We start from the raw sequence: 13,912 nt of genomic DNA, 5'->3' as shown, positions 1-13,912 counted from the left end.
GCTCGAAGTAATGTCACGTTGAGTAGCGAGTGAGCGGACGCTCCCCTCGCTATCGTGTTGGGCAATTTATTGAATAGCCCTTTGGATTTGCCCGTCGTTTCACCTTTTTAGGGTTGAAAAACAACATGTTTTGCAGTGAAAGGGGTCAACTCACTCTCTCTCAAATTTCCCCTGAATCCGCTTGCCGTTGACGGTGAGAATAAAGGAGAGTGAAGTGCTGCTTCATCATCCTCGCGCAGCACTATGGAAACATGGGATGGATCCCATTGAAGCACCTAAGTACGCTATGCTTACGTAAGATGAAACAATGTAATATTATCGGCCCACTTTCAGATGCACTTATCCGATAATGATCCTTTTGTGAAGCACGAGATGTTGATGAATTCTTGGAGTTGAAAATTCTTATCTTGACTGATTAAATTCAATGAGGTCAATTACAACGATAGGATGCTCAAATCCCCCAGCCGATGTTCGTTATTAGTATGTTATTTTCATTTTTTACTGCCCTACGAAGTTGAATTAAAGTTATTAATGCGAATGCATAAATATAATAAATCGATTTATAATGCTAATCGCTCCTGCTTCCAGTTTTTTGCTTGCGACATGTTGTATGAATTTGTCTTTTCATAACTTTAATTACTTACGAACGTATTTACTACAAGCACTTGTTTTGAACTCTTGTAAATATATATAGTTTACCGTTTATCATAGTTCTTAGAGTTTCGTCTTCTTCCATCAAACACGAAATTTTAGACATAATTTTCATTATATTTATATAAAATCAGGAACTCTAGCATTCGTTTAGCTGCACCAAATAAGTAAATACCTGGTGCAGCTGAGCGAATATATTTACAGTAAATTGCTGGCGTATTTGTAATTTCGGCCGATGCGTTTTGATTGGTAAATATCCTGCGATAGAGGACACTCGGCGAATGCTACAGTTTTTCGGCGTGCCAAATGCTCCTCCCCTCTCTGAATGCTTAGAGCGCCCTCCTTCCTAACTACTCCTCTGGTTTTCGTCGTAACTCGCCAATCTTAACATGAAGCGAACATTATAATTGGTGAGTTGAAGTAGCCTCTGACATGAGGAAATTTTTAAAATGTAAAAATATTGCTGATCATTTCGCCCGATAAGTATTTAAAAAATTAACTGATCCCAAAATGGATTCGTTGTGTGTATCTCTGCCGAGTAGGACAACGTACCATGGGGCAACGTGACTCGCTGTATTCACTCTCGGTAACGCCATTTCGAATGTAGGTGCTCTTTCGAAAAAGAGCGTTCCTATTCCACCATCACTTCGATTCGACACCCACTTCCATACTGCTTTGAGGATAAAGAGCCTTTTTAATGGCTTGCGTAACTTTACGCTCCCCTTGTAACTGTAAATGATAACACAGATTAATCCATTGACGAGAGATAGGGATGTACAAGAAACCAACGAAATATTTACATGGTGGTTTTCTGCCAAGGAAAAGGTGTAAGCATTTATGGGACGTGCATTCGTGTGGTTTACGAGACAATTTTGGCTTGGATAGTGATTTAAGTTCTTCGACGTGTTTTTCACTCCAACGGGGAGTACTTCCGCGGTCGGTTTTAGGGCGCCGTACAGATGTTAGCATGTGAAAGAGTTTTCTTTCAAGTCCTCGACGAAGAATTTATGACTCTTTCCGCACTGACCGGCCGCCAAGCAGCCGGTCTCGCAATTTGCAGCCTCGATTGTTGCCACTCCAAAGGGGGTCGCGCGCGTGCGCGCAGGCGGGACTCCTCGTCGAATGATGACCATCTCGGTATACATCTCCCCTCCCGTCCCGCCCCCTATCTCCCTGAGGGGATGGCAGGAAGTCTCCGAAAAACGCCTCGGGGAAGAAAAGCTCCCGGGTGCCATCTCCCAGCTCGGTTGCTAGATGAGCTAACGACTTGGATCTTCCACCCACTAGAGGCTTTCTCGCGCTGCATTCGGCCTCCAAGAGAAAAGAGGGATCATTTTCGTGCAGTTCTTGTTTCTGTACATCTTCATAGAGGCAAGAAAGCTTTTATTTTTTTACCATCACAGCACTCTCGATGCGGCAGGCTGCGCTGCCCAGAAACCAGGCTCAAAATATGGGTTAGGTGCAGCAGTGGCGTCTGTATTCATTGTAGAAAATTATATGTCGAGGTAGACTGCATTATTTTGTTACAGTTTCGGAGGGTTCGGGACACATATGGACGATAATTCAAATGCAAAATTTATTTCTCATCGAAACGAAACTAAAAGTATTGGTAAATGAAATCGAATAATAGGCTTACCAATTGTTGTTCCTAGATGAGAGGATCTTTCACGAGAACGATAATTAAAATTGTTAAGTCTCTAACTTCTAGAAAAACACCTTTTCCACAGCCCACCGTTAGTATTTACACAAAATGACGCCCCCAATGGTGTGGCTTACTAAATATTCGCGTTATATTTAATTTTTCAGTCTTTTTCTTTTTCTCGCAATCCTTTCTTATAAATGTCAACTCAAGTGTTTACCGAATGTGAGTTGGAGATCCATGTCTGCTTGTATCCCGATGTAAGTGGAGTATCCCACACATCGGGGTCCTATTGCCCTGCTGAGAACGTGAATATTAACCAACGTATATTTAAAGGTCACAATCACTACGACTCGAGCATGGTACCATCGTAATATATGACATCTAATTCGAAAATTTTCAAAATAGAATATCTAAATATTCGTTGTAAGATTGAAGATTACTGTCACGAATGTGGTTCGTATCTGAATCCAAGTAAGTGTTGTGATATAAGAATACGTAAAATTCAGCTAATAATTCTTCTCTCTCCTCGCCAACTTCCTCTGACAAAATCGTCTGATCGTTTTCATTTTGCGTGTTAATTTCTAGTCTCAGATCTGAACCTCCTGCGCCCTCCTCTTTAAGTTGGTGAGGTGGCCAATTTGCTAGCTTCCCACCCCGAGGACCCCGGTTTTAATCCCGGAGGTGGCGGGATTGCTCACTGGTATCCCGATCCCTAAGTGTGAAGAGCACGTTAAGTGGAGTACGACCTCCGTCGAATGGGATGTTAAATGTTGTAATCCCTGCGTGCCTTTTGTTACGAGTCGATTAATGTCGACGACGTCGGGTTTCTATCCACCCTTTTCCTCCATTCCACAAAATTCTCTGTCTACCGAGTCACTCACACTTCCATAATGGCGTAAATGAACCCAGCTGTCGTTGGCCTCCATTGTCGTTGGTAACTATTACTACTCACACCACTATCTTCAAAGCTATCCTGAGTATTTTCTTCGTGCGGAGGCGGGTTTACGTTTGGAACTAATACTTTCAGCTCCCGTTGTACTGGGTGGTGTCTTGTTAGTGATTAGCACCTAAGTGCGTCAACTCGTTGAGCCATGGTGTCGCGGCGCAAGGCTAATATTACTCAGAGTCATTTACATCGGGGTTTACTTTGTGTTAGTGAATTTAAGCGATTATCGAGGCGCCAATAAACTATTCAAATGTTTAATTTACTGTTATCAGCCGCCAGTGTAACCTGATTTGATCGAGTTCCAGTTTTTATGCTCAATTATTTCGATGCCTATATTTTTTTTGGGTTATGTTCGCCCAGGTAAAATCACGCCAGTTAGTATTTGCTGCTACTTCTCTTAAGGTTTGCAGACGATTGGTGAGAGCGAGTCGTGGCGCCAAAGGCAAAACGAACTACCCAAACAATTATTATTTTAGCAATCAAGTAGTTTTACAGGTAATTTCAGCTAAAGATTTTTCTGGGTTATGACGAATATTGGGTCGAAATTCCCTGTGCAGACATTTTACCACCCTCGCTACTTTCCTCTTATTATACTAACCCCCGTAAGTATTAAATGCGGTTTTGAGCTTTTCTTAATTTATTTAATTGAGTAAATTAGCCTGAAGTGGACCTGTTAAAATAAGTGGGTAATCCGCTCGCTGGCCAAACTGACGGTTGCGATTTTGAACCAAGACTAAGGTTGTACTGTCAGGTAAATCGCTATATTTTGTTTAGGAAATGGTGTTCAATTGCATAATGATCAAAGAGCCTGAGTTTCACTACTAATTCAAATCATTTAAAGCTTCTGTTGTAAGATTTAAGGTTGGTAAGAGTGTGTGTCCATTTTCGGCTTCTGATGCCTGGATGCAACCCAGGCACTCTGGTCTGTCTTGTAGCGTCTAGTAGTCGAGATTTATCCACCAGGAAAACCTTGACTACTAGAGGCCGCCAGCACATTAGTGTTTCGCATATTCACATGAATAATAATGAAATATTGTCTTAATGCAAGAGAGGCATTATTTTGCATCAGCTATGTGGAGTAAAATTAAAAATCCAGATCAGCTGCAAAATGTTGGGCCGGACATCTTTTAATGGAAAACTACGCATTTTTTGTGGCAAAGAGCAGCTATCTTTAGGATTTATTTATTATTCTGTTGCATAGATTTTAGTAAATATTCATAGTCTCGTAGACGTAGACGAATAAGGGAACGAACACCCTACACCTAAATCTTTGGGAAACGCACTTAGTAGTATTGGCCTTTTCATTACGCTCACTTAAACTATACGTATAATAAAGGCCCCTGTCCTGACGGTTTTCACTTGGTAAATATCAAGGTGATTTAGTCATACTATCTGAAGTGTGTTTCGCTCGCCCGTGGTTTGCATGACAATGTTATTTTGAAATATAATTTCTTTTCTCCAACCTCAATCAATGTTCTCTTTTGGTGACTTAAAGCATTCAAAAAGACGGGTTCAATTCGAAGTTATTTCTTGTCTCTGACGTAAATTCTTTTCTGTTATTCGTCCCGTGGGTGCCATAACCATCAGCTTTTGACTCAGCTGAATTCCATGGCGCCATCTTCAAAGGCATCAGTTCCCTCGTCTCCTCTTGCTGTCATTCGGATTTTTTCATCGCTCATTCCGAGTAAATCCTTGCGGCAGTTGGTTGCCTGAGTCCGCTCACACGGATTTAGCAACATATACAGAAAATTAATGGCCGTAAATTTATCGACTAGGTATACTATGGCGACGATGTTCCCACGTGACATCATTACGGCTTAATGCCAATACCTGGTTGCTGGATTGGTGCTTTTTCTGCAGCACAAATTTCTTTGGAAGGAATTATCTTCGAAACGATTCGAATTTACTGCAGACAGTGATGCTTAATTAAGACCCAGGATCAAATACGAAAGAACATTCATTTATCTTTCGTGTTAAGAACTCTAGTTTTATAAAGTACATGACGTCTTAATTCTAATGAGAAACTGTTTTTTTTTGCTTTAATATATGCGCAGAAAGCAAAATATTAATACAATAAGTAGTTGGATGAATAGGACAAATTATGGGGCAAGTCCTAAATTGATCATGAGGATATTATTTATGAGTTAATATTGATTCATGTTCCTCGGATCGAATTTCTGTGTCGATAGGATCCGTGGAATTTTCTCTCCCGTTTTTTCCCCCGCCCATCGGATAATCAGAATCATCGCCCTGAATGTTTCCTTTCCCGCAGAAAAGAAATCAGATAGCTAGAATGAAAAAAAAAGACTGCTATGTATTTTCTGCACACTTGTTACCTATTTACAATCGAGTGTATATCAGATAGCGTTGGAAGAATATCACATCATGTTGGGATAGAAATTTCGCTGTGAATGCGTTTAAGTTCATTTGTATTTGTAAGCCAATGACTGAGAATGTATATTTGGACATAGTATTTGCTGACTGGTAATATTTTACCAGCGGGTAAATATTTTACAGGAGTTCAAGTGGAATGTTGATATGATTCACTCTGAGCTCACTTCTATTTGAATACGCGGGGGTAAATAAAATGAATGCGTTTAATTTGGGAATCAATTCTTTCAAAGGTTGTAAAAATGTGGGCTGTGTGCACAGTACAAGCGATCAGATATTTCTAATAGTGTAAATCTATTTGTTCCGAATAACGAAGGGGTTGTTAGTGATTACCAATAGTGAAATAAAACTGGTGGTTAATAGAAGCTCATTTTACTCGTGCAATTTATTTTACTTTCTGGTTTATTTTTCATGTCATTTTTTTCAAATACCGCGCGGTAGTAGAACGGAGTCTCTCTACTTGGAAATCCAAAGCTATATTTCAACGATTTGACGTGAGCCTTTGTAAAAGCGTTAATTTCATGCTGGAAGGTTGAAATTATATTTTAGAACGATGCTATAGTTAATCATTTAATTTGTAATTTTTTTCTCGGTCAGACTCACCTTTTGATATATTTTATTCATCAACATAAAGTTAAATCCATAGTAACATTTAAGCTGTTCAATTAGTTCTTTTTTTCTTAAAATGAGCTTATTGTATCCCGAGAAGCATTTAATTAAAATCAATGCATCAACAAAAGTGACTAAATTATATTTATTCGAATCCAACACTTAAAAAAAATTAATCAGTACTGTGTTGCGTAAAAGTACGGCATTTTATTGTTTTGATTTCGCTTTCTATTGAGAATGCCAGTTATTTAAATGGAATTTAAAGAAAATATTTTCTGGCGATTGAGGTTGTATCTCATTTTAAAGACGTTACAGTAAGCATATCCTAGCAACTTAGCATGTTGGGGTTCCAATTCTCCTGAATTTTCAAGCATTATCAGATAACGTCCTTTTTTTTATTGTATTTTCCGGCTCGTGTTTTACCTGCTCCTAGATAGTTTTCCATTTAACGTTTCACAATGGTTACAAAAATGTGTCGTACAATGCTTTCGACGACTGTACAGCGTCAATGTGGTGGCAGAACTGACGTTTACATAAAAAAATGCTTTTTTGTCAATATTATATTATCTAATGAAAGTTGATGTTGCTTGGTCGATTTTTCTGAGGATTAATCAAATTGTTAGTTCCGTATCTTCACAACAGCAAATTAATTTACATCTCTTACTGTAAAATTTCGGAGTCTTCACTTTATCTTGTGTGGTACCAAAAAAGAGTTAGCAATCCTAATGGCACCCATGGCTCCCGCAACCGTTAATTGAGCTGGCGAGCCCGTTCATTAGTTACCATTAGTACTGTGGCTCCTATGTAAGGTGCTGCGATGACTGAGGTCATATCGCACTGTACGCGTACTGTAAGGTCATGTCGTCAATGAAGAGGTACCACGTGACAAACAACATGGCCGAGGGAAATTCTGACCCTTGACCTTCGGGTTTAACAGCCTGTTTGCTCAACTAAAAACCTGGTACGCCTGTATTAATAGTTGAATTCAATTCGTTTCTTGGAAAACTTTGGGCATTTTTTTACCTTTTATATGCTGCAGCTTGGGAAACTTTGGGCATTTTTTTACCTTTTATATGCTGCAGCTTATGATAATTTCCCTAACTTCCACTTGTTTTTCCTTTAGCGAGATAGACTTAAAATTAAAAATTATTAATTAAATAAATTGTGTGGTAAATTCTAGTTCCGAATCAGGGTCTAGTTTAAAGTTAACCGGTTTGATTCTTTTTGCAGCGTTGGACCTCCGATCAAAGTAAACGAATGTTTAATTAAATAGGAATGGTAAATGTGTATGCAATATTGTCATAAATGTGGATGTAAATATTGTCATTACGTATTTCAGCCATTGAGCACATGGGACATAACAGACCTCAATTTACAGGGATATGATTCAAATTACGTGACTATTTCAATAATCTGTTGCCTTTATCTTGTGACAATACCATTCGTGTCCATTTCATCATTATATTCTCTAACAGTCTTTTTAACAAAAATAAATTGTTCTAAACTGCATGGGGCAATAGTATAATCGCCACAGTGAGACTCCGCTACACTGAATAATGCCGTTCCAGTGTTATATGTGCAAATTATACGTTAATGAAGGAAGGTTTTAGGTGAAAGTAGTTAGTTCTTCGGTATAATTATTCTGTTCAATTACCCTTTAATGTGGAAGTTCAGAGTGATCACCTGATCGAATTGATCGGGAAAAAGCACGGAAGATCTAAATCTCTTCCAATATTCTGCAAAAAAACCAGGAAAAGGTTCGCCTTATATTTAAAGAAAAAGGGCCGGAAATATGGTATCCGATTCGGGAATATGATGTAGAAATTGGGCATTCCCGATAAGATAGACGTTCAAGTTTAGTTATGAGTTCAGTTTGTATTTACCGCGGGCTATCACGCGCGTAGGAACTGGCGCAAAAAGTATATTCCGACCGATATCAGTAATTCGCGTAGTAATGATGGATGACCGGCGAAAAAATCTGCGAAAAAAATAGACGGGAGAAAATTTGCAGAAGGGCGCAATTTCGTCGGGAAGTGTGGGACAAAGTCGGAAATGAGATTCCGCAAAATGAGTGTGATTGCCCTGAAAAATATATTGTTTTTTATTGTTTGCACTTTTTTCACGCCTTAAATTTTATCATTATGTCACGGCCGTTCTTACCCAGAAATCTTTGGCAACTCAAGGTTTTGCCCAATATCCACCCAGGCGAAACTATGTGAAGATAAATTTCAAATGTGTCCTCGTTAAATTGTTAATTATGCATCATTGCAGAGTAGAAGACAAGTGTGCTGATAAGAAGGAAAAATAATAAAAAAAGGAGCTCGTGAAAATTTTAAAAAGACAATGGTATGCAATTTCATTTAGGTCCATTTCTACTATTTTAGGGTATTATTTTATTTTGTGTATTTCTTTCTTCCTGTTTTCTCCATTTTTTCACATTGATAAGGTAGCGGATACCACCGTCACTTAAATGAGTAGCTGTTGCTCCATGCAAAGTCTAGTTTACAGGTGAATGATACTCCACGAAAAGTTATAGGATAGTCTCATTAAAGGCGGCGCAAAGAAAGGGCACAAGACGCAATGTACCAAAAAAAAGAAATCTCCGTTACAGATGGACCTTGAATAGGATAACGGCCGTCATTTTGATCATAGTTAAACATATTTAGGTGTTACGCAAGGTATCTAACATCACGTCATACACGAGTGGTGACCAATTGCCAAGTGATTGGAAATTAATTATTTGGGTGTGTTTCGTTGTTGAACTTTTTACAGCATAATGCCCCATTAGAGTCCGATATTAATTTCCTGCCAGAAGAAAGGCACTATTTCTTTCTGGCGGATAAATCAAATCATATAAAATCAATTATAAAATTGATTAGAAAAAGAAATCATTCGTATTGCCTCACCTACAATTATCAACTCCACTCAACAGTCGAGGAAACACTCTATAGAGCGAAAAAATATTGTGGAAATAACGCATTGTACCGCGGGATGTAATAATTTACGTTTCTTTGTAATCATTATCCTGTTTCATTTTGACAGTGTCGAGTAACCGTATATTTCCGTATGGATTGAGAAAGAGAAGAGAATGTATTGCATACATTTGCATCATCTGACGGTAACGTTTCCATGATTCTTTCAAAAAAAGATGAAGCACGCGAGAAGGGTGAGCTCTGATATGGTAACCTTGATCACACTTCCTTGTTTGTATCGAAGACTTTCGAAATAGGCTATGTCCCTATTGTTTCTTCCTCATTCACCGTCACCATGAGTCAAATATATTGGACAAGGGTGAGGTACTAAAGATGCTAAGGTCGGTAGAAAGATCAAAGTGAAGAACCCTTGAAAAAAGTCGGTAACTTTTGCCTCTTATATGTATCTCGGTATATAGCCAACCTTATGGCGTTGTGAAGTGTATCGTTTTTCCTCCTGACGAGCGGTTTTCTCCAATGATGTGCTTCTGACTGGAAGAAGACAGTTGGAGTCGAATCTATGAGAATTATGGATATCGCAGGGAGAAATCAACCAGTAACTGTTGAAATAGTAAACTAATTGATCTATTCCTCTTGTTTTTGAGGACGTAACCACACAATTCTGAGAAGCATAGGATGAAGAATGATCACAAAGTAACGAAATCAATTAGATTCTCAAAGAGTAGGAGAGCAAAGATTAAATATTCAAGTGGGGAAGGACAACCAGTGAAGTAATTGACTATTGAAAAAGTTTGTGGGACAAGCTAAGTGAAACTACTCGCAGATTCTCGCAGAATTTTATGGGAAGTCTGGAGGAGTATTTGCAAAATAAGGAGAAGAATCGCGTTGGAATAGGAAACATTTAAAAGGAGGAGACAGTTGAATACAGTTACACCATCAAAACTGAAAGAAAAGATTGATGATTGGATTGAATGGTGAGTGGATCGTATTTATCCGAAACCTGGTCTTAGTAGAGTTCGTATGTGCGTATCTGATGTTTTGCGGAAGGGTGAGGAATATGAGTGGGACAAATATGAAGACCTGCGGTAAAATTTTATATACGGCGGGAGAAGTGACTACTGCTAGGCGATATTTGAAAAAATGCTGAATGAAGGAAGATATTGAGGAGTATCAGGGTTCTTAATGGGCAGCGTCCAAAACCTACCTTTACCTGGCGAATACTCTATATCTCGAAATCTCCCAAGCCAACCACCGGCCCCCTCATGCGCGTGACGAAATGCGCTTGTCTCAATTGCTTAATACATTAGATAACAACCCATCCAAAAAATCAAAATAATAGAATAACTATTAAATCCTTTCGCAGCTCTTTTTTATAGACTGAACTCTGCCTAGAATTGTAGAATTGGTCCTCTTGTTACTGCATTTCAGGAAAATATACCATCCCCTTTCTGCAAACAACATACAACAAACAACACACTATTTCCAAATTATTAGTGTACACATAATCTCATACGGTTTTCGACCACCCGTCGTGGAAGTATTTAGTATCTAGTATCTCAAAAGACTGTATGTTTCCACAAAATATATATTTTGGCACAACGCGGTTCACCGCCTTGCGGCATCATCAAGGACATCCTCAAAAAGCGTATCAGATTAAATTCTGTAGAAGAATACTAAAACAGGTCCATCAATTCTTTTGATATGGATATTAGCATACCTACATGTATTTGCGTATCTACTTGTGTCTTGCGTGTTAGTTTCAACTTCATTCCTATGCTCCCTTTCTCTCAACTCTAATTATCATCTCGTCTTGCTACTCGGTGAGACTCATCCTTATATTTAATATTGCCGTCATCTCTCAAAGAAAAATAGCTTCCATGCTTCGCGCCTTAGAAGTAATCCCGTGCAGTTAATTTCCTGCATACGGAATGAAGGCGCCGATGACTGGGTGTGGATTACTGCCAGATGTAATTATTGCCTTCTTTCATTAGCTATTGGCAAATGTTTTCTGCTTATTGATTGGTGTTCAGGAATATTTTCAATCGGTTCCCCATTCCATTGTCCCATTATATTTGTCTCACCGTTCTTTACTACTTCTTCAGTTCATATGATACGAGGCGAGGTTTAATGTCGATTTCAAAATGTCTATCAAATCTTTCAGATCCTTTTGTCCTTACTCTATAGAAAAATTAGACTTTCAGGATTCTTTAAAACTATGCACACCAAGGTGAGTTAGGGAAAATGCAGCGTGCGGTGTCCCAAATGCGTCATTGCAGATAAAATATGTCGTCAATGTTTTTTCCTCAGATAAACGATTCCCGAGGAACACTCCACCGGAAGGATTCATATCCGGATTCGCTATAGTCTCTGCGTACTTCATTCGGCTTAGCAATATACGTCATCTATATTAAAAGGAAAGTATTTCTCAAAGGGATGCTCTTGTAACATCCCAAGCAATTTAAACACCATCATCTAAGGAAAGGCTAAGAAGGTGACGAGCGCCAAAGATGTACTGGAAGCAAACCCTTACCACATATTCTTTTCCTTTTCCGCCCTCTCTATTAACACATATTATATACATGCATATACTATATGTTCACCTCTTCCTTCTCCACGGCCCAGAAACCGTAGGCGGTAGATCTCGCTGAGTGCCGTCGAAACTGTTGCTCCTGAGAACACACCCTGATGATAATATCTTTGTATCACTTTTAGGTGCCCTAGGAAATCTAGATTTTTCAACCTCCAATAATCGTTTTTTCTTTATTCGCATAGCTCTTATTGTTCTTATCATGGCGTTTGAAATTTTAGCGCCACTGAAAAGCAAATTTTGTAATGTTAGTGATATCGGTCCTACTTCCTCAGAGATAATCTTTACCAGTAATGGAATGGTTATTTTTAAATTGTAAGTAAATTAATTATGAGCATTTATATTTTATGGAAGTGAATTTCATAGCTATAATGTCAGTGGGAGGAGAATTAGAATGTTGTCCTGTAAAAACTCCAAAAAATTTTTACATCTTCGAGATATAAACAGGAAACAAAAGACAACCATTTGGATTCAATTTCACGAACACATATATTCTTCGTACATATTTGTTTGGAAGGCACTGAAAATATAAATGAAACGATAAGTATTAATCGCCTATGGATTATTATTCTTCTTGTTAACTATGGATATTATTATTGTAAGCTATAGATTATTATTATTAATACTCCCACAAACCTATAATATTTTCCCAAAATGTGGGTAGCATCGTCGCTGGAAAAGCAATTTTTTTCGTTTGACTAGGTAAGTTCAAGGAGTACTCTTATATTTGTTCCCAAAGTCACTTTTGGATCATCCATCATTTGCAAGTACTCCCTCGAACACTTTGATGTTTTTTCACTTCTAACTCGGAAACTAGGACAAAAGATTGAATAGTGGATAACCGGGTCCTCCTATTTTTTCAAATAACTCTATCTGAAATGTAAAAAAATCTGGTAAACAAACAACCCATCCATGTTCATGAAAGAGGGGGAAAAATAATAAAATCAAGTTTAGGTACTTGTGTTTGAACTTAAGGGTAACCTGTTCCAGTGAATTTTGAAGATTTTTATGAAAATGCATGGCTCTCGCATAAATAATACGTTGTGAATATTACCGTGAACCACAGTAATTTTCTCGAGTCGTGACCAAATTGTGAATGTTTCCCAACTAACCCATCCCCGGCTATCTACAATGAAGTGCTGTGCATTGCTCATGCGCCGCCACTCCTCCCTACTCCCTCCCTCCACGGACTTCGCCACCGGCACCACCACCACCGCCGCCGCCACTACCGCGCACTCCCCTCTCGCCCTTCGCCGCCCCCCCCCTTCCGTCTCTCGTGCGCTCGTCAGCAAATCGCTCGGAATCGTCAAAAGATCCTCTTCGGTCAGGACTCTTTTCCGTTCCGCCGTGGTGCGTGGCGGTCGTTTCCCATCCGAGACGGTTTGGTCGCATCCGAGTTAATACTTCGATATTTCTTCGCAGTGCGTTTTCCATCCCTGATCCTTCTCTTCCGATCCGAGTTTGTGGGCAGCCAAGTTTTTTGTCGTAAAACAGAAAACAAAAGTTTGATCCCCTTCGGGATAAAACTGTGCAGTTGTGGAGAGGGGGGAAAAATTCCCGAGGACGCGATAGTGACGCCCATTATATACTCTCAGTCGTTGGCAGACTCCTTTGGCGGGTGCTCGACTTATCTCTCCTTAGGAGAGAGCAGGTAAGCCATTCTTTCTTCCGTTGGCGCGCGCGCGCGCACCCGCCCGCTTGTGTGTCTGTGTTTGTTGGGGTTGGGAGTGTGTCTTGCGAAGGCTCGTGAGAGTGGGAGACCGGTTAGACGGTGTGATGCGGGGCGACGGCCCAGGTGTGTCAGCGAGGCGTCCGGTGGGGAATTTTGATATTGCCGCCGCATAAAGGGGTATGAGCTGGGACTACGACGAGGGATTGGCTGCACTCGACAAGGAAAGGAGACGTGCAACTTAGTCGTTTGGGGACGGGGGGGTGATCGCGAGAGGGATACGAGCGTCGGTTTTGTTTGTGTTCTTGTAGCGGCGTCGAGTTGAAGGGGAGGGTGTGAGAATTTTTTAAATAGAAATTGTCGTCAGTGGATTCTGTTCAGGAAAGCTGCTTGACGTTAGCCTAAGGAAGTGCCGATTTCGGGGACCTTAATGGATTGAATCCCGGGTCTGAAAGGTCAGAAAGTTATTTTAACCTTACCCGCA

The 13,912-nt window shown here is 39.7% G+C and overlaps 1 protein-coding gene across 9 annotated transcripts in view; it reads left to right on the top strand.

Annotated features, from left to right (window-relative positions):
* Positions 1-13,912, top strand: part of PMCA (plasma membrane calcium-transporting ATPase 3) — a 514,945-nt gene that overhangs the window by 213,121 nt on the left and 287,912 nt on the right. The window contains exon 1 of one of the 9 annotated variants that reach the window (XM_071582848.1): positions 13,295-13,410. The exons of 7 other annotated variants lie outside the window; for them this stretch is intronic. The gene's annotated coding sequence lies outside the window, so the exon portion shown is untranslated. Of the gene's footprint in view, positions 1-13,294; positions 13,411-13,834; positions 13,884-13,912 lie in introns of those variants that run through there. One more of the 9 variants, XM_071582847.1, reaches the window with a different exon arrangement.

Source organism: Hetaerina americana, unplaced genomic scaffold (genome assembly GCF_022747635.1).
Source record: "Hetaerina americana unplaced genomic scaffold, ioHetAmer1.1.p SCAF_12, whole genome shotgun sequence".
NCBI lineage: Eukaryota > Metazoa > Arthropoda > Insecta > Odonata > Calopterygidae > Hetaerina > Hetaerina americana.
Note: the sequence above shows the minus strand (reverse complement) of the source record. Positions and strands in the feature narration are given on the sequence as shown.